The sequence below is a fragment of the Bombina bombina genome, chromosome 1 (assembly GCF_027579735.1).
Source record: "Bombina bombina isolate aBomBom1 chromosome 1, aBomBom1.pri, whole genome shotgun sequence".
NCBI classification, from domain to species: domain Eukaryota; kingdom Metazoa; phylum Chordata; class Amphibia; order Anura; family Bombinatoridae; genus Bombina; species Bombina bombina.
The window spans coordinates 1,039,287,678-1,039,297,339 of NC_069499.1; the positions used below are offsets into that span (position 1 = coordinate 1,039,287,678).

Sequence of the window (9,662 nt, forward strand, 5' to 3'; positions counted from 1 at the left end):
TATTTTACTCTAAATAAATGATAGTCTTAAGTATGTATTCAAAGCAAAGTCTAGCCTGAGAATATTATGCAGATGTATTTTTAAAATTTGTTATTTAAATATTGACCAAAATAAGTGTAAAATGTCAGTGTTCATAAAGCAATAGGTGTCACAATGTTATAACCTAGTTTTCTTCTCTGCCAAAGCCAATTAGGGAAAGTTAAAGAGAGGTTTGAGTTTGCAACCAATGAGAGTGTGGACTATAGCAGTGTCAAGTCTGGAGTCTACACTTACACTTTTAACTGGAAAGCACACCATTTTCAGAATATTTTATGACATATGTTTAAACATTTTATTTTACAATCTCAGACTGTTTAATGTCTATTTATTATTGAACCCTTTTGCTTAGGCTGTGTATATTTTGCTTCCATGAAGGTCATAGAAAACCTATGAGAAAACCCCCACAAAAGGCCTCAGAAACAATTTTCTTATTATCTTTTTTCATCTTTACCCAATCCAAAGTTTAAAAAAAATAATAATAACTATAAAGACTTTTTAATTGTGTATCATGTACTTTAGATTGCTAAACTTAATATAAAATAAACAAGTTGATTGAAATAGGCCCTTTGAAGGCATTGTTTTCTTGAAAGCTTGTTCCACAGGTGTTTATTGTCAGATAAATATATATGATCATTCCAAAAAGAAATGTATGTAATCACCCTAGACATATACAAAACACGGAAGGGGACTGCACTCTCAGACCTGACTCGGTACACATCCCATGACCCTGCAACATGCACAGCCATGAGTTCACAATAACACTCTCAGGAAGCTGCACTGTCCCCAGAGTCACAGGCAGTTAACTCCATATAGGTGTGGGGGCAAGGCCCATAGAGAAAATGACAAAACAAATTAATACAGCACACAGAGAAAGTCCATCATTCACTTACAAGCTCTCAGCTAAGATTAAAAGCAAACATGGAAGAGTTAGCTACCGCATATGGCCAATTGGGATAAGCCCAGGTACCACTTCAAAATCTCTTCCAAAACCTGAGTCCCTAAACAGCCACACAATGCAAGCTCTCAATCCAACATACTGGGAACAAGTAAAGGGTGCACAGGCTTATGTAATCACCCTAGACATATACAAAACATGGAAGGGGACTGCACTCTCAGACCGGACTCGGTACACATCCCATGACCCTGTCACATGCACAGCCCTGGGTCCACAATAGCACTCTAAGGAAGCTGCACTCAGTGCACTGTCCCCAGGGTCACAGGCAGTTAACCCCAGACAAGTCTGGGTGCAAGGCCCATAGGGAAAATTACAAAACAAATTAATAAAGCACCCAGAGGAAGTCCAGCACTCACTTACAAGCTCTCAGCTAAGATTAAAAGCAAAAATGGAAGAGTTGGTTACCGCATCTGGCCAAAAAATATATATTTTTTACTTTTTTTACATAAATTCACATTCTTTTTTCAATCATTCCTCAATCATATCAATCACCACTATTTTTAACACATTACAATGTCTTTTTGAATTTTTGCTTTTTACATTATTTTCATTTTTATTATATTTCATTTTGGTATGTGCACATCACATTGATTTTTATTCTTATTTTTACTGGACACAGTTGATCTCACTGACGCCAATTCTTCACGTATTTTTTCAATATTATTGGACACTACAGGAGGTTTATAATCAGGACATTATAGGATTCTAACAGGAATTTCACATTTTGGACACAATAGGAGTTTCCCACAACTGGACATTTCTAAGGACATAAATGACATTTGGTGAAATTCTTCTTGCATCAGTTTTAGCATCTCATTGATGTTTTTTAAACAAGAAATTATTAGCCCTGCAAACAGCATCTTGATATTGTTTATTGTTTATTGCTTTACATGTTGTTGTTTTTTATGTGACGCATGGATCCATGCTTTTAAATTTATATGTTAAGAGATTTTAAGTGATACGCAATAAATGTAGTACCACACAATATCAGCTGCATATATAGATCATTTTTATACTAACACTAGATGTACCCTAGCCTCTGTCAGGTCAGGCACTATGGTCACACACCAAACTAACTAAAGGGACATAATACCCATATGCTAAATAATTTGAAAGTGATGAAGTATAACTGTTCACATCTGACAAGAAAATAGATATTTCACCACAAAATGTCTTCTGCTCACAATAGTAAGTTCTCTGGAAACAGTTATCCTTCAGCTACCGTCAGCTGCATGTTGAAGAAAAAAAAAAAACAGCAGCCAATCAGCTTCATTAGTGCTGATGTCACACTTTGCTTTACTGTGATCTTATGAGATTTCACTGAAATTTTGTGAGATTTCATAGTAAGCTTCCTTATACTGAGAAGGGAAATAACATGACTGTCCCTACACGTACCAGATGCATGCTCCCTCGCAAGTCCTCGGACTAACATCCTGAGTGGCTGCTTAAATTCCCTTTACAATCGAATGTGGCTACTGAGGAAATTTTAAGGTAAAATATCTACCTTTTTATATAGAGATGTCAGGTGATATTTCTATCAGCTTTTTACAGATATGCTGCATCACTTTGAAGTGCTTCAACATTTGAGTTTAATGCCCCTTTAATCCAATCCCCCTGAATCATGTGACAGCCAATTACATGCATGTACGTGTAAACTGTGCACTTTTGCACATGCTCAGTAGGAGCTGGAGCCTCAGAAAGTGTGCATATAAAAAGAATGTGCACAATTTGAAAATGGAAGTATATTGGAATGTATTTTTACCCTGCATACTTTATCTGAATCACAAAACTTTAATTTTCATTTTAGTGTCCCTTTAAAAATCAAAGAAGTTTATCTACATTGTAATATGTACTCAGAATGCGTTATGTTCTACAGTAAGAATTACCAAGCTCGCCCTGGCAACCATAGCCAAGGTTTAAAATACTATAAGCTACTGCTATATCTGCTAAAAAGTTATTTAGCGTCCAAAATTAGTAGAACTCTGCAAATTAAACTTCGCATTTTGCACTTTTGTAGCTTTTTCCAGATATTCAAAATAATGTAACCTTAGCTGAGTTTTCTAAATGGTTTCATATGAATAGAAATTGGTATCTGTAATACAATTCACTGAAGCTTTCAGGTGATTATTTAATTTCAAACAACTTTCCAATTTACTTCAGTTATTTAACTTGCTTCTATCTCAAAGTATCCTTTGTTGATAGCTAGATAAGATCAGGTGCAGCAATGCACTACAAGAAGTTAGCTGCTGATTGGTGGTTGCACATATGTGCCTCTTGTCATTGGCTCATCTGATGTGTTCATCTAGCTCCTAGTAGAACATTGTTTAAAATGGTATTCTGTATCTGAATTGTGAAAGAAAAAATGTGGGTTTCATATAGTTTTAATTATATTGCAAGGTACATATATTAGAAATATTGTATTTGGTGATAAAAAATGATCACTCGATCCACCTGCCCATTTACTTTTGTTTTGATCCTTAGCCTACACTATGGGCAAGATTACAAGTGGAGCGCTAATTTATTGCATGCCTGTAAACAGGCAAATTCACCTAAGCAGTTTTTGGGGGCTAAAGTTGGGGGGTGTGGGGTGTTTAAAAAAAAAGTTAACTTATATACATATATATTTATGTTTTAATATGGGTATATACACATATATATTTATATTTGCTGCCTATCGCTTCTCATGCCATGTCTCACAGCATTAGAACGAGGCTACCATTGGAGCCTATGGAAGTGCACTCTCGAGAGTGCAATGCTTCCGTGCAATGCGAACACGAGGTCATGTTTGCATTGCACCTCACTTGCAATACCACATACAATTGCGTACAATTGCGTTTGCTGGTATTACTAAGTTTAGCACCAATATCACTTTGGTGGAAACAATATTTTGCGCTCAACTTGTAATCTAGCCCTTTGTAGATATTTTATTTTTAAAGGGTCATGAAAGTCCAAATCAAACTTTCATAATTCAGACAGAACATTTACTGCTTCGGAGCTGACTTTACATTTGTGTTTAATCCCTTTGCAAGGATTAAACACACAGTTATATGCAAACAATAGGGCAATAATAAAATGCTGTAACATAATAGAGCATTTTCTTTTTGTACTTATGTCCCTTTAACTACCATATTCAGTAAGTGTCTATTACACGTCTTAATCCTAAAACAGCCCACCCAGAAGCCACAGAGTAATGCAATAAATAATACTTTAGAACCAAGGACACTTGTTCTTATCCTGTTAACTCCATAGGTGAAATTCCTAAGAGAATGATTGTCTAGACTACCACACGTGCATTGGACGTTATAAATTGTATTATGCAGATACGGTGAACAGAATATGCAAGATGAGGTTTTCAAGTTAATTGTGCTTTGATGTACAAAAACAGAATTTCAAGAATGATATTTTATCAAGTGTGCAACTCAACCTCAAAGATATTGAAAAAAAAAATGGGAAAAGCAGTTTAGGAACCAAACAGAAGGAGCTCTGTCATAGATTTTCCAATAAACAAAGACATCCCTTGAATACCTACATTCAGAAGTCTTCTCCAGAAGTAAAATAGGTCTCCAATACCAACATTCCTGCTCAAACAATCATTCTTTTCTAACCACAGCGACTTTGGTGGCTATTTTTAACACAGGCAATAAAATCCAACTGTTCACTAAATTCCATTCACTTTATGGTAAAATGTTTACAGTTCAAGCTGAATAAATAATTTAAGGCCTTTCTTAGGTTTCATTATTTAATATATTTTTATTTTATATATATATATATATATATATATATATATATATATATATATATATATATATATATAATATATAATATAAAACAGTTGAGGCACTATTGAATGATTTTATTGAAAGCTTATTGAGAAATTTTCTACAAAACCCTCTATTAAAGTCTAGCAATTTTTTCCCCCAGATCAATAATTTTGATGATTTGCCACTAGAATATAACATACTCTATTGACATTTCTGTGTTAATGTTCAAAAATAAGACAGAGAGGGGGGAAGATTCAATTTGCTGTGAAAGTTTATCAAATAGTTTATCTTAAAAGTTTCCACAGAGTTTAATATAATAAGTTTTGATAAACATTTCAACAGAGCTAGAACACACTTCATATAGGTTTGTACATATAAATACCACATTTCTGTGTATATATTCCTATAAAATATATATTTCTATTTTATATATCCAATATTTCCTGCTATTTGGAATAGCAAAATAAAATGTTGTTCAAATAATGGGAGCAGTGTGCCATACGAGGCCACATCAGAGGAAAATTTAGCAATGATTCATTTTATAAAAATAATTTACCTCATATTTAAAATTAAACTTATTTTGAGCTATAAGAATTTCTTGTACTTTCATTCATTATTTTCCTTTACTGTATTACTACCTTAGATAAATTATTATTATTATTTTGTTTTGCATATTTAATGACATCACATTGAATATTACAGATGAGTAATGAGAGTTTGCAGCTTCAGAACAGAATGGGTATTTATGGATGGTAAGAGCTGCATTTAAAGGGACAGTATAGTTGATAATCCCTTTATTTACAATTCCTCAGTTTTGCATAACCAACACTGTTTTAATAATACACTTTTTACCTCTGTGATTACCTTGTATCAAAGCCTCTGCAGACGGCCCCATTATCACATTGCTTTTGACAGAATTTCATTTTAGCCAGTGGGTGTTGACTTATACAATGTTATCTATTTGACACACATGAACTAGCACTGTCTAGCTGTGAAAACTATCAAAATGCACTGATATGAGGAGGCATTAAAGGGCAATAGAAATTAGCATATGAGCCTACCTAGATTTAGCTTTCAACAAAGAATACCAAAAGAACAACGCAAATTTGATGATAAAAGTAAATTGGAAAGTTGCATGCCCTATCTGAGTCATGAAAGTTTCATTTTGACTAGACTGTCCCTTTAAGTATTATTAAACTCAAAATAAGAATTCTCTATAAAATGTTTATTTATCTAGAATAAAACACATTTGTTTTCTTTAGCCTTATTTTCCTGTAATTTCCAAGTACAGTAATTGATTAGTTAGTACAGTTGCTCATTTATACATCTTACTAAATAGCCACAGCACCCAAGGTAAGATATATATATGCAAGGTTATTCAAGTGGTATATCCTTGACTTGCAAACAAAATGCAAACTTTGCTAAAAATGGCAAAGTACTATACAATATTTATTTTGTTTGCAAATCAATATATAATAGCAGACAAATATTATGCATATATAGAAAAATAATAACATTTAAGATGTGGTAGCCAAAATATATCACTAAATAACGTCTATATATCCATCTCCTGCCATCTCTTCTTTATAATGCCCTTTAAATCAACAGGGGATAAATCATAGCTGTTTTTAGCGTCTGTCCTGCATCTGGGAAACACATAAATGGCTAACATACCAAGCTGAGGGCAACCTATATTTTTTTTAAAGAGTATTTCATTAGGGAGCAATAAAAGTCTGAAACTGTATTATTGTAAAAGACAATGAACATTTCTCTGTGTGTGTAAAACTAACAGTTGGAACATTCTATTCTGTTTGAAACAAAAAGTACTGCTTTGTAAATATCATGATTGGAAAAAAAAGGTTCTTTAATTCTAGATCTGCACAGCTGAATATCAAAACCATGTGAAGTATGTGGGCATTTACAGTAAATACCTTAAAACCAGATAAAATGTAAAACATTTTAGTGGAAACACAAGGAACCAATTAGGTAACAGTTTGAGATGGAACACACCATCAGCAGCAAACATCAAGCAATCACCATTCACAATACACAAAATGTAGGTAATATTAGACTAACTATAACTTGTAGCAATGTACTTATTAACCAGATGCCAAAAACATATCAAATTGACTGAACGTAAACTACTTTAATAGACTTGTAATTGTTTTTTTAATGTTCATATATAGCAAATACAATGTTTACTATATAAATCATTTAAACTGGAAATATGTGTATTACCAAAGATATGTATATTAGTAGCAACAGTTATCCCTAAAGCATACCTGGGTTTTCCATAAATTGTCATTATTTACTTTTGTATACATTTGCTTCTTTAAGTCTGTTTTGTTTCACACAAGCATAAAACAGATTGATCAGATGCACAAAAATGTGCACTTTACTAAGATTCCAATTTCTAGGTTTAGGATGCATAAATATAAGGTTTATAATCAGAAAGAGAGAAAAAGATCAAGGGAGGAAGAAAGAGAGATGGAAAATAAAAAAAACAATGGACTTAATTATCAAAACACTTGCCAGCATGAAGAGAAACCAAGCAAATTCTTTGTGACTTTTTTGAGCGTTATATTGTAACACATGTGTCTCTCCTTCACATCCACGACTCCGCACAGTTAGACAAACAGCTCAGAAAGTAAAATGTCCCTTTCTAAAAGTCTTTGAGGGATCTCACAGTACAGATTAGACTTTCTAGATAATCGTGCCAAAGATGAGAGCTTTAGATCATCTGGCTCTAAGGGGCCCCTTTTAGCTTCCACAAAGAGAAATTGTGATGAACCAGAGGGATATTTACAATGGATGAATTGTGTAACATTCCTGGTTATTTAATAATATTATTAATGAATAAGGCAGTAGGGCTGTTTCCTAGTTCTATTTCAATGTAAAAGCCTCAACAACTCTACCATGATGGAAACATTTACACTTAAACTAAGTTAAACCCAGTCAAAAGCCCTTACTTGCACCTGCTGTAGGCTAAACATGTAGGTGTGCAGGTGTATAAATGTTTATTGCACCTATCTATATCGATAGATAGATAGATAGACAGACAGACAGACAGACAGACATAGACAGACAGACAGACAGACAGACAGACAGATAGATAGATAGATAGATTGACAGACATGCAGACAGAAAGACATATAGATAGACAGACAGAGACAGACAGACACAGATAGATAGATAGATATATAGATAGATAGATAGATATACAGACATGCAGACATGCAGACAGACATATAGATAAATAGATAGATAGACAAACATACAGTTAGATAGAGAGATAAATAGATACATGATAGACAGACAGAGATTGATTGATTGATTGATTGATTTATTGATTGATTTACACAATATTTTAACAAACCAATTCTTATAATAATAAATGTATAGATATGTTTTACATTAACAAACCAGTGTAATCAGCTACTTAGCTGAGGTGTTAAAGAAACATGCAGTATATTAAAATACAGTATTTTCCAACATTTGACAGGCAAGGAGCTTAATATAGTTCGTATATCCCTGTTTCTAATTTGAGTATCGTAGAAATAGATAATGTACCTCAAAATAATTAGATGTTCACTTCTGCAAGTTAGATGACTTTGTAATGCAATCAATAAACTCTGAGTATCCAGCAAGCACTGTGCTTGTGCCAAAAATCCAATGATCAAAGCACCTTAATGAAGTAATGTTTCCAAAGCATGTGCAGTGCACTATAATGCTTCCTATGCTGAATCTCACATTTCTATTGACTAATCAAAAAGTTTAGTCTCAGCAGTTGATTTCCTGCTGATGCAGACTACAAAATATCCTCTCCATCTATTACTAGAGAATAATCCCATCACATCAGACATCAAAGAAATAATACAATTTTTTTTTTAATTATTTAAATAGTATTATATCAGTGCATGCAGCTATTTGCAGATACATAAAAAATACAGTACTTAAACAGATTAAAGCAGATTAAACATTTTACAGTTTAAATAATAAAGATACTGTTGAATTGCTTTTGAACAAACAGTATTTTTATAATTTAACCTATCTGTGATCAATTTAGGCAACAGACGTGCACTGTGTGTTAAAAAGCATCACACTGAGCTGTCAAAGCATACCACAAGGTTAGCAGAATTGAGATATGTTTTAGAATAGATATAGAATGTCTTACTTTGCAGTTCTGTCCCCCTTCTCTTTTCTATCCTTGGTATGATGTGCAGCCTGTGCTGTGCAGGTTTTTAATTCTGGGAGGTATAAGGCCACTCCCATTTTGAAATTGGAACTACTGTGTGCAGCCTAAAGAATAACACTGATTTGCCTAAGACTTTCACAGCCTGGATAAACACAGGTCCTATTATTTAGTATCAGCATGTTCTGGCCTCTGAGGAAGAGTTAATCAAAACTCCAAACGTTGTTTTAATTATTCTTTGAGTTTTAATTATATTATCTGTCTGTCTTCTATCTGTCTGTCTATATATCTATCAGTCCATCTATCTATGACTGTGTGTCTTTTATATTGCATTGTAAGTTAATTTCATAGACATAAAAAGAATGTTAGTTTCGTTATATTTCTATAGTATATATCAAAATTATAAAATACCCATGCCATAGGGCATATGACATATATTAAATCTAATATTTTTGTTAATGTTTTCTATATGTACAAACAATCCTTGTCATTGTTACACCCTTGTTTTAGAAGTAGCTTTTTAAATTAAATAGAGGCTTGGTCTTTAAAGAATTATTTAAAGGACATGGAAATAAAAGATTAAAAAAAACATGAATCGGATATAGCATATGTTATAACATTTTTCACTTAACGTCTAGAATCAAGCTTACTTCTATTTCTTGGTATCTTTTGTTTAAAAGTTCCATGAGAGCATACTGAGAAGCGGGTTTATGCG

The 9,662-nt window shown here is 33.1% G+C and overlaps 1 protein-coding gene across 2 annotated transcripts in view; it reads right to left on the minus strand.

The window, feature by feature from the left end:
• The window catches only part of MATN4 (matrilin 4), a 109,378-nt gene extending 100,421 nt beyond the window's left edge, over nucleotides 1-8,957 (minus strand). For both annotated transcript variants that reach the window (XM_053720282.1, XM_053720202.1), the window contains exon 1: nucleotides 8,930-8,957. The gene's annotated coding sequence lies outside the window, so the exon portion shown is untranslated. The remainder of the gene's footprint in view (nucleotides 1-8,929) is intronic.
• Nucleotides 8,958-9,662: the final 705 nt, after the last annotated feature.